Raw genomic sequence first — 13,411 nt, 5'->3', positions numbered from 1 at the left:
TACCGCTACTGAATGACTGTATATATTATATGTTTTACTATTCCATCGCATGCACTCTGGTTAAGATGCTAACTGCATTTCGTTGTCTCTGTACTTGTACACTGCACAATGACAATAAAGTTTGTGTTGTATATTGTATTGTGGTGTAAACTGGTGTGCAGGCAGTGTAGATGCAGGTTAAGTGTGGGCACAAGCTGCTACTCTGTGCCTACGGCCATACTAGCCTGAATACGCCCGATCCCGTCTGATCTCGGAAGCTAAGCAGGCTCGGGCCTGGTCAGTACTTGGATGGGAGACCGCCTGGGAATACCGGGTGTCGTAGGCTTTTTTTGCCACCGACCGGCAAGCTCCTCCTCTCACATACACTGCCAGACATTTAAATACTCCTTCACTCACTCCTTTTTTCCTTCACTGTGGTAACACACATCTTTCACAAATCTATACCCATCCCTCATCAACATGCATCTTCACAAAGGCTCACACACACACACACACGCACGCATAATCAACTTCACATATCATGAAACAAAACACAAAGGTCTGGAGGAACTCACTGGCGCAGGCAGCATCTGAGGAGGGAATGGCTTTTCCTCACCTCTGGGAGCACTATCGATCCAATCTTTGCCTCTGGTGCTGTCCATGTGGAGTTTGCACGTTCGCCCTGTGACCACACAGTTTTTACCCGGATGCTCAGATTTTCTCCCACATCCCGAAGACAAGCTGGTTGCTAGCTCAGTTGGCTGTTGTACATTACAACTTATGTAGTTTGGTTGTTGTTGTTGCTTTATTATTTACACCGGTGAGACCCAGTTTAGGCTCGGCAACTGTTTTGCCGAACACTTTAGATTCTGGAGTAGTTCCTGAGGATTGGAGGGTAGCTAATGTAACCCCACTTTTCAAAAAGGGAGGGAGAGAGAAAACGGGGAATTACAGACCAGTTAGTCTAACATCGTAGTGGGGAAAATGCTAGAGTCAGTTATTAAAGATGGGATAGATAGCAGCACATTTGGAAAGTGGTGAAATCATTGGACAAAGTCAGCATGGATTAAGAAAGGCAAATCATGTCTGACGAATCTTATAGAATTTTTCGAGGATGTAACTAGTAGAGTGGATAAGGGAGAACCAGTCGATGTGTTATATCTGGACTTCCAGAAGGCCTTCGACAAGGTCCTCACAAGTACTGACCAGGCCTGAGCCTGTTTAGCTTCCGAGATCAGACGGGATCGGGTGTGTTCAGGCTAATATGGCCGTAGGGACAGAGTGGCTGCTTGTGCCCACACTTAACCTGCATGTACACACCGCCCAGCTGCACGCACGCGCGCACACACACACGCCCACAACTCTTCTGCCGTCATTCTTTACTTTCAGCCACTCACCTGACACACCTCCCCTGTCTGCCCCTTAAACTCTAGAGGGGACACAATAGACACTAGACAATAGGTGCAGGAGGAGGCCATTCGGCCCTTCGAGCCAGCACCGCCATTCAATGTGATCATGGCTGATCATTCTCAATCACTACCCCGTTCCTGCCTTCTCCCCATACCCCATGACTCCGCTATCCTTAAGAGCTCTATCCAGCTCTCTCTTGAATGCATTCAGAGAATTGGCCTCCACTGCCTTCTGAGGCAGAGAATTCCACAGATTCACAACTCTCTGACTGAAAAAGTTTTTCCTCATCTCAGTTCTAAATGGCCTACCCCTTATTCTTAAACTGTGGCCCCTTGTTCTGGACTCCCCCAACATTGGGAACATGTTTCCTACCTCTAACGTGTCCAACCCCTTAATAATCTTATACGTTTAGACACAGTGGCGCAGCTGTAGAATTGCTGTCTTACAGCGCCAGAGACCCTCATCAAGTCCTGACTATGGGTGATGTGTGTACAGAGTTTGCACATTCTCTCCCTGTGACCATGTGCGTTTCCTCCCACATTCCTAAAACATACAGGTTTTTGAGTTAATTGGCTTCTGTAAATTGGCTCTAGTGTAGGATGCGAAACTGGAGAAAACTGCCCAACGCATCACCGGTTCCTCACTCCCCTCCATTGAGTCTATCCAGAGTAGGCGATGTCTGCGAAGGGCGCGCTACATCGTCAAGGACAGCTCTCACCCCAACCACAGATTGTTTACCCTCCTCCCATCTGGGAGGCGCTACAGGTCTCTCCGTTCCCGGACCTGCAGGTTCAGGAACAGCTTAGTTCCTGCGGTCGTTACCTTACTTAACTCTGCGCTTCGGTGATTGTTGCCATCCTCCCCCCCCCCCCCCCCGCCTCCCCCCCCTCGGGCACTCCTCCCATCAGTGACTGATCTCGCTCACCGGAATTTCCACTACCGCTACTGAATGACTGTATATATTATATGTTTTACTATTCCATCGCATGCACTCTGGTTAAGATGCTAACTGCATTTCGTTGTCTCTGTACTTGTACACTGCACAATGACAATAAAGTTTGTGTTGTATATTGTATTGTGGTGTAAACTGGTGCGCAGGCAGTGTAGATGCAGGTTAAGTGAGGAGTTGGCTGCGCCTAACGGCTGCGGCTCTCTGGCAGTCTGTTGTCTTTTTTTCTTTTTTTTTGTTTGTGTCGGTGTTGGGATGGTTTTTGTTTCTGTTTTTGGCTGTGTATGTGTGGTGGGGGTGTGTGGTGGGGGTGTGGGGTGGGGTGGGGGGGTGGGGCGGGGGGAAACCTTTATTTTATTAGGTCTCTTCCCCGGGGCGCGGCTCGGCTGCGGGCCTTAACATTGCCGGCGCAGCTCGGCTGCGGGACGTTTCAGTGCCCGGTGTGGCTCGGCTGCGGGCCTTAACATTGCCGGCGCAGCTCGGCTGCGGGACGTTTCAGTGCCCGGTGCGGCTCGGCTGCGGGCCTTAACATTGCCGGCGCAGCTCGGCCGCGGGACGTTTCAGTGCCCGGTGCGGCTCGGCCGCTGGACTTAACATCGCCCGGTGCGGCCGCGGGACGTTTCAGTGCCCGGTGCGTCTCGGCCGCTGGACTTAACATCGCCCGGTGTGGCCGCGGGACGTTTCAGTGCCCGGTGCGGCTCGGCCGCTGGACTTAACATCGCCCGGTGTGGCCGCGGGACGTTTCAGTGCCCGGTGCGGCCGCGGGACGTTTCAGTGCCCGGTGCGGCTCGGCCGCGGGACGTTTCAATGCCCGGTGCGGCTTGGCCGCTGGACTTAACATCGCCCGGTGTGGCCGCGGGACGTTTCAGTGCCCGGTGCGGCTTGGCCGCTGGACTTAACATCGTCAGCGCTGTTCGGCCGCGGGACGTTTCAGTGCCCGGTGCGGCTCGGCCGTTGGACTTAACATCGCCCGGTGTGGCCGCGGGACGTTTCGGTGCCCGGGGCGGCTCGGCCGGGGGGGCCTTCCATCCCCTTGCGGGGGCTGTGCGTGTCGTTTGCCTCGGTAGGGGTCGAGCTGCCTGTCCGTGGGTGCGGGGGGAAGAGAGGGGAAGTTTTGTTGCCTCCATCACAGTGAGGGGGCGTTTGGAGTCACTGTGATGGATGTTTGTGTTGGGGTCGGGTGTCCTGTGTTCTTTTCTTTTTGCTGTATTTTGTGTGACTGCCGAAATTTCGCTCGGTGTTGTGCCGAGTGACAATAAAGTGTTGTTCTGTTGTTAAGTGTGGGCACAAGCTGCTACTCTGTGCCTACGGCCATACTAGCCTGAATACGCCCGATCCCGTCTGATCTCGTGAAGCTAAGCAGGCTCGGGCCTGGTCAGTACTTGGATGGGAGACCGCCTGGGAATACCGGGTGTCGTAGGCTTTTCTTGCCACTGACCGGCAAGCTCCTCCTCTCACATACACTGCCAGACATTTAAATACTCCTTCACTCACTCCTTTTTTCCTTCACTGTGGTAACACACATCTTTCACAAATCTATACCCATCCCTCATCAACATGCATCTTCACAAAGGCTCACACACACACACACACATGCACGCATAATCAACTTCACATATCATGAAACAAAACACAAAGTTCTGGCGGAACTCACTGGCGCAGGCAGCATCTGAGGAGGGAATGGCTTTTCCTCACCTCTGGGAGCACTATCGGTCCAATCCTTGCCTCTGGTGCTGTCTATGTGGAGTTTGCACGTTCTCCTTGTGACCACACAGTTTTTACCCGGATGCTCAGATTTTCTCCCACATCCCGAAGACAAGCTGGTTGCTAGCTCAGTTGGCTGTTGTACATTACAACTGATGTCGTTTGGTTGTTGTTGTTGCTTTATTATTTACACCGGTGAGACCCAGTTTAGGCTCGGCAACTGTTTTGCCGAACACTTTAGATTCTGGAGTAGTTCCTGAAGATTGGAGGGTAGCTAATGTAACACCACTTTTCAAAAAGGGAGGGAGGGAGAAAACGGGGAATTACAGACCAGTTAGTCTAACATCGGTAGTGGGGAAAATGCTAGAGTCAGTTATTAAAGATGGGATAGATAGCAGCACATTTGGAAAGTGGTGAAATCATTGGACAAAGTCAGCATGGATTTATGAAAGGCAAATCATGTCTGACGAATCTTATAGAATTTTTCGAGGATGTAACTAGTAGAGTGGATAAGGGAGAACCAGTGGATGTGTTATATCTGGACTTCCAGAAGGCCTTCGACAAGGTCCTCACAAGTACTGACCAGGCCTGAGCCTGTTTAGCTTCCGAGATCAGACGGGATCGGGTGTGGCTCACAAAAGGGTGCAGCCCTGTTCAGGTGCAGCCCAGTGAGGGAAGTGCCCAGTGAGAAAAGTGCGAGTCTTTGGCTGCGAGTCTTCGGCGAGGAGGCTGAGGTGAGGAGGATACCATTGTTTTAAGCCAGAGCTGGTTATAGGCACAAGGTGATGGCGGAAAAGTTGGTGCGGTGTGTTTCCTGCAGGATGTGGGAAGACAGGGACGTCGCGGGAGCTTCTGGGAGCTACACCTGCAAGAACTGTGTCCAGGTGCAGCTCCTGAAGGGACGTGTGGTGGAGTTGGAGAGGCAGTTGGATGACCTCAGGGCCATCCGGGAATGCGAGAGTTTCCTCGACAGGACCTATTGTGAGGCTGTCACGCCAAGGGTCCAGGTCGAGCGAAGGTGGGAGACTGTTTCCGGGGGGAGTGGACGTGGACTACAGGAGACCCCAGTGGCTGTGCCTATTGCAAATAGGTATACCCTCTTGGGAACTGTCGGGGCAGAAGACGTTTCCAGTCCGAGTGGCGGACCTGTTGGCAAGGATACTCGACAGGGGAGACCGAAGTCTGGAAGAGCCGTAGTGGTCGGTGACTCCATAGTCCGAGGGACGGACAGAAGATTCTGTGGCAGCAGGAGGGACTTGAGGATGGTCTGTTGCCTCCCTGGTGCCAGGGTTCAACACATCACAGACCGGCTTCAGAAAATCCTAGCGAGGGAAGGCGATCAACCTGAAGTCGTTGTGCACGTGGGCACGAATGACGTCGGGCGGAAGAGGAAGGAGGTGCTACAGCGGGAGTTTAGAGAGTTGGGAAAAACGCTGAGAAGTAGGACGTCGAAGGTGGTTATCTCTGGACTGCTACCGGTACCTCGTGCTGGTGAGGCCAGGAACAGAGAGATAGAGGGTATGAATTTATGGCTGAGGGACTGGTGCAGAGAGCAGGGATTTAGATTTCTGGACCACTGGGATCTCTTCTGGGCTAGGGGTGACTTGTACAAAAGGGACGGGTTGCATCTTAACAGCAGGGGGACAAACATTCTGGCAGGCAGGTTTGCTAGTGTGACACCTGTGGCTTTAAACTAAGTAGTGGGGGGGAGGGGTTAACAAATTGTGAATATGAAGATGAGGTAAAAGGGAATACAGGAGATATTGCAAAAGACTCTAGGAAGAATGGGAACAGAAGTTCCAGAGCGGAAAAGAAATTAAGGGCAGGGCCAATTGTGAACGATGTGAGAGGGGAGGTAAATACAGAAGTTAAAGTGTTGTACTTAAATGCGCGTAGTATAAAAAATAAAGTGGATGAGCTTGAGGCTCAGTTAGTCATGGGCAAGTATGATGTTGTAGGGATCACTGAGACATGGCTACAAGAGGACCAGGGCTGGGAACTGAATATTCAGGGGTACACAACGTATAGAAAAGACAGACAGGTGGGCAGAGGGGGTGGGGTTGCTCTGATGGTAAGGAATGATATTCATTCCCTTGCAAGGGGTGACATAGAATCAGGAGATGTTGAATCAGTATGGATAGAAATGAGAAATTGTAAGGGTAAAAAGACCCTAATGGGAGTTATCTATAGGCCCCCAAACAGTAGCCTCGACTTAGGGTGCAAGTTAAATCAGGAGATAAAATTGGCGTGTCAAAAATGTAATGCTACGGTGGTTATGGGAGATTTCAACATGCAGGTAGACTGGGAAAATCAGGTTGGAAATGGACCCCAGGAAAGAGAGTTTGTAGAGTGCCTTCGAGATGGATTCTTAGAACAGCTTGTACTGGAGCCTACCAGGGAGAAGGCAATTCTGGATTTAGTGTTGTGTAATGATCCTGATCTGGTAAGGGGACTAGAGGTAAAAGAGCCATTAGGAGGCAGTGATCACAACATGATAAGTTTTACTCTGCAAATGGAAAGGCAGAAGGGAAAATCGGAAGTGTCGGTATTGCAGTATAGCAAAGGGGATTACAGAGGCATGAGGCGGGAGCTGGCCAAAATTGATTGGAAGGAGGCCCTAGCAGGGAAGACGGTAGAACAGCAATGGCAGGTATTCCTGGGAATAATGCAGAGGTTGCAGGATCAATTTATTCCAAAGAGGTGGAAAGACTCTAAGGGGAGTAAGAGACACCTGTGGCTGACAAGGGAAGTCGGGGACAGCATAAAAATTAAGGAGAGGAAGTATAACATAGCAAAGAAGAGTGGGAAGACAGAGGATTGGGACTCTTTTAAAGAGCAACAAAAGTTAACTAAAAAGGCAATACGAGGAGAAAAGATGAGGTACGAGGGTAAACTAGCCAATAATATAAAGGAGGATAGCAAAAGTTTTTTTAGGTACGTGAAGAGGAAAAAAATAGTCAAGGCAAATGTGGGTCCCTTGAAGACAGAAGCAGGGGAGTTTATTATGGGGAACAAAGAAATGGCAGACGAGTTAAACCGTTACTTTGGATCTGTCTTCACTGAGGAAGATACACACAATCTCCCAAATGTTCTAGGGGCTGGAGAACCTAGGGTGATGGAGGAACTGAAGGAAATCCACATTAGGCAGGAAATGGTTTTGGGTAGACTGATGGGACTGAAGGCTGATAAATCCCCAGGGCCTGATGGTCTGCATCCCAGAGTACTTAAGGAGGTGGCTCTAGAAATAGTGGAAGCATTGGAGATCATTTTTCAATGTTCTATAGATTCAGGATCAGTTCCTGTGGATTGGAGAATAGCAAATGTTATCCCACTTTTTAAGAAAGGAGGGAGAGAGAAAACGGGTAATTATAGACCAGTTAGTCTGACATCAGTGGTGGGGAAAATGCTGGAGTCAATTATAAAAGACGAAATTGCTGAGCATTTGGATAGCAGTAACGGGATCGTTCCGAGTCAGCATGGATTTACGAAGGGGAAATCATGCTTGACAAATCTACTGGAATTTTTTGAGGATGTAACTAGGAAAATTGACAAGGGAGAGTCAGTGGATGTGGTGTACCTCGACTTTCAGAAAGCCTTCGACAAGGTCCCACATAGGAGATTAGTGGGCAAAATTAGGGCACATGGTATTGGGGGTAGGGTACTGACATGGATAGAAAATTGGTTAACAGACAGAAAGCAAAGAGTGGGGATAAATGGGTCCCTTTCGGAATGGCAGGCAGTGACCAGTGGGGTACCGCAAGGTTCGGTGCTGGGACCCCAGCTATTTACGATATACATTAATGACTTAGACGAAGGGATTAAAAGTACCATTAGCAAATTTGCAGATGATACTAAGTTGGGGGGTAGTGTGAATTGTGAGGAAGATGCAATAAGGCTGCAGGGTGACCTGGACAGGTTGTGTGAGTGGGCGGATACATGGCAGATGCAGTTTAATGTAGATAAGTGTGAGGTTATTCACTTTGGAAGTAAGAATAGAAAGGCAGATTATTATCTGAATGGTGTCAAGTTAGGAGGAGGGGGAGTTCAACGAGATCTGGGTGTCCTAGTGCATCAGTCAATGAAAGGAAGCATGCAGGTTCAGCAGGCAGTGAAGAAAGCCAATGGAATGTTGGCCTTCGTAACAAGAGGAGTTGAGTATAGGAGCAAAGAGGTCCTTCTACAGTTGTACCGGGCCCTGGTGAGACCGCACCTGGAGTACTGTGTGCAGTTTTGGTCTCCAAATTTGAGGAAGGATATTCTTGCTATGGAGGGCGTGCAGCGTAGGTTCACTAGATTAATTCCCGGAATGGCGGGACTGTCGTATGTTGAAAGGCTGGAGCGATTGGGCTTGTATACACTGGAATTTAGAAGGATGAGGGGGGATCTTATTGAAACATATAAGATAATTAGGGGATTGGACACATTAGAGGCAGATAACATGTTCCCAATGTTGGGGGAGTCCAGAACAAGGGGCCACAGTTTGAGAATAAGGGGTAGGCCATTTAGAACGGAGATGAGGAAGAACTTTTTCAGTCAGAGGGTGGTGAAGGTGTGGAATTCTCTGCCTCAGAAGGCAGTGGAGGCCAGTTCGTTGGATGCTTTCAAGAGAGAGCTGGATAGAGCTCTTAAGGATAGCGGAGTGAGGGGGTATGGGGAGAAGGCAGGAACGGGGTACTGATTGATAGTGATCAGCCATGATCGCATTGAATGGCGGTGCTGGCTCGAAGGGCTGAATGGCCTACTCCTGCACCTATTGTCTATTGTCTATTGTCTATTGTGTGTTCAGGCTAGTATGGCCGTAGGGACAGAGTGGCTGCTTGTGCCCACACTTAACCTGCATGTACACACCGCCCAGCTGCACGCACGCGCGCACACACACACGCCCACAACTCTTCTGCCGTCATTCTTTACTTTCAGCCACTCACCTGACACACCTCCCCTGTCTGCCCCTTAAACTGTAGAGGGGACACAATAGACACTAGACAATAGGTGCAGGAGGAGGCCATTCGGCCCTTCGAGCCAGCACCGCCATTCAATGTGATCATGGCTGATCATTCTCAATCACTACCCCGTTCCTGCCTTCTCCCCATACCCCATGACTCCGGTATCCTTAAGAGCTTTATCCAGCTCTCTCTTGAATGCATTCAGAGAATTGGCCTCCACTGCCTTCTGAGGCAGAGAATTCCACAGATTCACAACTCTCTGACTGAAAAAGTTTTTCCTCATCTCAGTTCTAAATGGCCTACCCCTTATTCTTAAACTGTGGCCCCTTGTTCTGGACTCCCCCAACATTGGGAACATGTTTCCTGCCTCTAACGTGTCCAACCCCTTAATAATCTTATATGTTTAGACACAGTGGCGCAGCTGTAGAATTGCTGTCTTACAGCGCCAAAGACCCTCATCAAGTCCTGACTATGGGTGATGTGTGTACAGAGTTTGCTCATTCTCTCCCTGTGACCACGTGGGTTTCCTCCCACATTCCTAAAACATACAGGTTTTTGAGTTAATTGGCTTCTGTAAATTGGCTCTAGTGTAGGATGTGAAACTGGAGAAAACTGCCCAACGCATCACTGGTTCCTCACTCCCCTCCATTGAGTCTATCCAGAGTAGGCGATGTCTGCGAAGGGCGCGCTACATCGTCAAGGACAGCTCTCACCCCAACCACAGATTGTTTACCCTCCTCTGTCTCTCCGTTCCCGGACCTGCAGGTTCAGGAACAGCTTAGTTCCTGCGGTCGTTACCTTACTTAACTCTGCGCTTCAGTGATTGTTGCCATCCCCCCCCCCTGTTGTACTTCGTGGTCCGGTACCTGTTGTACCTTTAGTGACTCTGGACGGACCACAAGTACACGTGTATAAAAGGTTACAATGCTGGAGCTCAACTCCAGGCTGTTTATTCCGTGGTCATCTGGATCCAGAGTGACCGCCTAATCACACCCATCACTTATATACACAGCCATACAAAGTAGTTCTTGGATACACAAAGTAGTCCCAGCAATATCACAACATCCCCCTTGTCTTATATATTACAACATCCCCCTTGTCTTATATAAAATTGTTTTCTTTACCATTCGAGGGCTAAAATATATTTAACAAACAAAACCAAAACACCATTGCTTTTTGCAAACAAAACCAATAACACAACTAAACACAATTAAACACAATTGCTTTTTTTCCGCCATCATGGTGGTCACTCCTCTGCGGAATTTCACTCATCTCCGTGTGGTCACTCACTCCGTGTGGTCACTCACTCCGTGTGGTCACTCCACAGATATATACATTTATACAAAAACATCAAATATAATACATTAAGCTTTCATTACACAGATCACTACACAGGTCATTAAACACAAAATATTCATTTTGTTCCATATCTTCCCCTCAAGAAGACGTGCTGTGTAGATCAAACGTAGTGTAGGCTCTAGATGCTCCACCACCATGATTTGCCTGGCACTGCTGGCCTGCCACTGCTGGGCTCCCACTGGGGGGCTCCCACTGCTGAAATCGCGGTGCGCTGGCCCCGCCCACAAGTGCTCCCCGGCAGCTGCCGTTCAACTTTTCGAACGCGCTGCCGCTGGCCCCGCCCACAGGTGCTCCCCGGCCCCGCCCATAGGTGCTCCCGGCAGCTGCCGCTCAAATTCGAACGCGTTGCCGCTGCCTCGGGCCCAGGGCCGTCCCGACTCTACGGTCGACGCGCCTGGGTAAGCATGTAGTGCCTCGGCCTTACCGGCCGCTGCACCTCCGCGGGTGGTCGGTCCCTCCGGTCGCCGATCCCCTCCGGTCGCCGCACACCTCCGTAGGTGTCGGTCTCCTCCGGGGCTCCCCCGGTCGCCGCACACCTCCGTGGGTGTCGGTCTTCCCCGGTCACCGCACATCTCCATGTGTCGGGTCTCCCGGTCTCTCCCCCGCGAAGCAGTCGCAGGCTTCTAATCTCGGGCCTACACAGGTGCTGGGGCGCGACGTGGGCCTACACGCACCTCCCCCAGCAGCTTGCAGCGTCACGTCGGCAACTCGGCGCCAATGACTACTGAGCAGGTAACTATACCAACTCACACTGGCCCTGTCGGGATGCACTCCAAACGTCCCGTACCGAGCTGGAAACTTTTCTTTTGTTTTGTTTCCCTTCAGGGCTTTTTTTTTTCTTTTTCTTTTTTTTCTTCTTTTTAACCTTTTCTGCTCGGGCATGCTTCATTCCCTCCCTAGGCGAAACACCAAACCGCTGCCACCATGTTGTTCTTCGTGGTCCGGTACCTGTTGTACCTTTCTTGTGACTCTGGACGGACCACGAGTGCACATGTTTAAAATGTTATCATGGTGCAGCTTGTACTCCAGGCTGTTTCTTCCAAGGCCGCCTGGATCCAGAGTGACTGCCTAATCACACCCATCACTTATATACACAGCCATACAAAGCAGTTCTTGGATACACAAAGTAGTCCCAGCAATATAACATTACAAAACTTTATTGTCACTCGGCACAACACCGAACGAAATTTCAGCAGTCACAGCAAAAAAAGAAAAGAACACAGGACACACGACCCCAACACAAACATCCATCACAGTGACTCCAAACACACCCTCACTGTGATGGAGGCAATAAAACTTCCCCTCTCCTCCCCCCACACCCACGGACAGACAGCTCGACCCCTACCGAGGCAACCGACACGCACAGCCCCCGCAAGGGGATGGAAGGCCCCCCGCCGAGCCGCCCCGACCGAAACGTCCAGCGGCCGCACCGGGCGATGTTAAGTCCAGCGGCCGAGCCGCACCGGGCACCGAAACGTCCCGCGGCCGAGCCGCACCGGGCACTGAAACGTCCAGCAGCCGAGCTGCGCCGGCGATGTTAAGTCCCGCGGCTGAGCCGCACCGGGCACTGAAACGTTCCGCGGCCGAGCCGCGCCGACGATGTTAAGTCCCGAAGCCGAGCCGCGCCGGGCACTGAAACGTCCCGCAGCCGAGCCGCGCCGGGCACTGAAACGTCCCGCAGCCGAGCCGCGCCGGGCACTGAAACGTCCCGCAGCCGAGCCGCGCCGGCGATGTTAAGTCCCGCAGCCGAGCCGCGCCGCCGATGTTAAGTCGCGCAGCCGAGCCGCACCGGGCACTGAAACGTCCCGCGGCCGAGCCGCACCGGGCACTGAAACGTCCCGCGGCCGAGCCGCGCCGGCGATGTTAAGTCCAGCAGCCGAGCCGCGCCGGGCGATGGAAGGCCCCGCGGGCGAGCTGCGCCCCGGGGAAGAGACCTAATAAAAGAAAGGTTTCCCCCGCCCCACCCCCCCCAACACACACACCCCCTCCCCCCCCCACACATACACAGCCAAAAACAGAAACAAAAACCATCCCAACACCGACACAAACAAAAAAAAAGAAAAAAAGACAAACAGACTGCCAGAGAGCCGCAGCCGTTAGGCGCAGCCAACTCCTCCTCACAACATCCCCCTTGTCTTATATATTACAACACCCCCCCCCCCCCCCCCCACCCACCCCCCCTCGGGTACTCCTCCCATCAGTGACTGATCTCGCTCACCGGAATTTCCACTACCGCTACTGAATGACTGTATATATTATATGTTTTACTATTCCATCGCATGCACTCTGGTTAAGATGCTAACTGCATTTCGTTGTCTCTGTACTTGTACACTGCACAATGACAATAAAGTTTGTGTTGTATATTGTATTGTGGTGTAAACTGGTGTGCAGGCAGTGTAGATGCAGGTTAAGTGTGGGCACAAGCTGCTACTCTGTGCCTACGGCCATACTAGCCTGAATACGCCCGATCCCGTCTGATCTCGGAAGCTAAGCAGGCTCGGGCCTGGTCAGTACTAGCTAAGCAGGCTCGGGCCTGGTCAGTACTTAGATGGGAGACCGCCTGGGAATACCGGGTGTCGTAGGCTTTTCTTGCCACCGACCGGCAAGCTCCTCCTCTCACATACACTGCCAGACATTTAAATACTCCTTCACTCACTCCTTTTTTCCTTCACTGTGGTAACACACATCTTTCACAAATCTATACCCATCCCTCATCAACATGCATCTTCACAAAGGCTCACACACACGCACGCATAATCAACTTCACATATCATGAAACAAAACACAAAGTTCTGGAGGAACTCACTGGCGCAGGCAGCATCTGAGGAGGGAATGGCTTTTCCTCACCTCTGGGAGCACTATCGATCCAATCCTTGCCTCTGGTGCTGTCCATGTGGAGTTTACACGTTCTCCCTGTGACCACACAGTTTTTACCCGGATGCTCAGATTTTCTCCCACATCCCGAAGACAAGCTGGTTGCTAGCTCAGTTGGCTGTTGTACATTACAACTGATGTCGTTTGGTTGTTGTTGTTGCTTTATTATTTACACCGGTGAGACCCAGTTTAG

The 13,411-nt window shown here is 51.2% G+C and overlaps 2 non-coding genes and 1 pseudogene across 2 annotated transcripts; all 3 read left to right on the top strand.

Annotated features, from left to right (window-relative positions):
• The first annotated feature begins 206 nt into the window (after nt 1-206).
• LOC144594108 (5S ribosomal RNA) lies at nt 207-325 on the top strand. The gene has a single exon (XR_013547340.1). It is a non-coding gene; the product is annotated as a 5S ribosomal RNA (ribosomal RNA).
• A 3,316-nt stretch (nt 326-3,641) lies between these two features.
• Nucleotides 3,642-3,761, top strand: LOC144594110 (5S ribosomal RNA). The gene has a single exon (XR_013547342.1). It is a non-coding gene; the product is annotated as a 5S ribosomal RNA (ribosomal RNA).
• Nucleotides 3,762-12,780: 9,019 nt separating this feature from the next.
• LOC144594117 (5S ribosomal RNA) lies at nt 12,781-12,929 on the top strand (annotated as a pseudogene).
• Nucleotides 12,930-13,411: the final 482 nt, after the last annotated feature.

The sequence above is a fragment of the Rhinoraja longicauda genome, chromosome 5, assembly GCF_053455715.1.
Source record: "Rhinoraja longicauda isolate Sanriku21f chromosome 5, sRhiLon1.1, whole genome shotgun sequence".
NCBI classification, from domain to species: Eukaryota; Metazoa; Chordata; class Chondrichthyes; order Rajiformes; family Arhynchobatidae; genus Rhinoraja; species Rhinoraja longicauda.
This window is presented reverse-complemented; position numbering and strand designations above follow the sequence as displayed.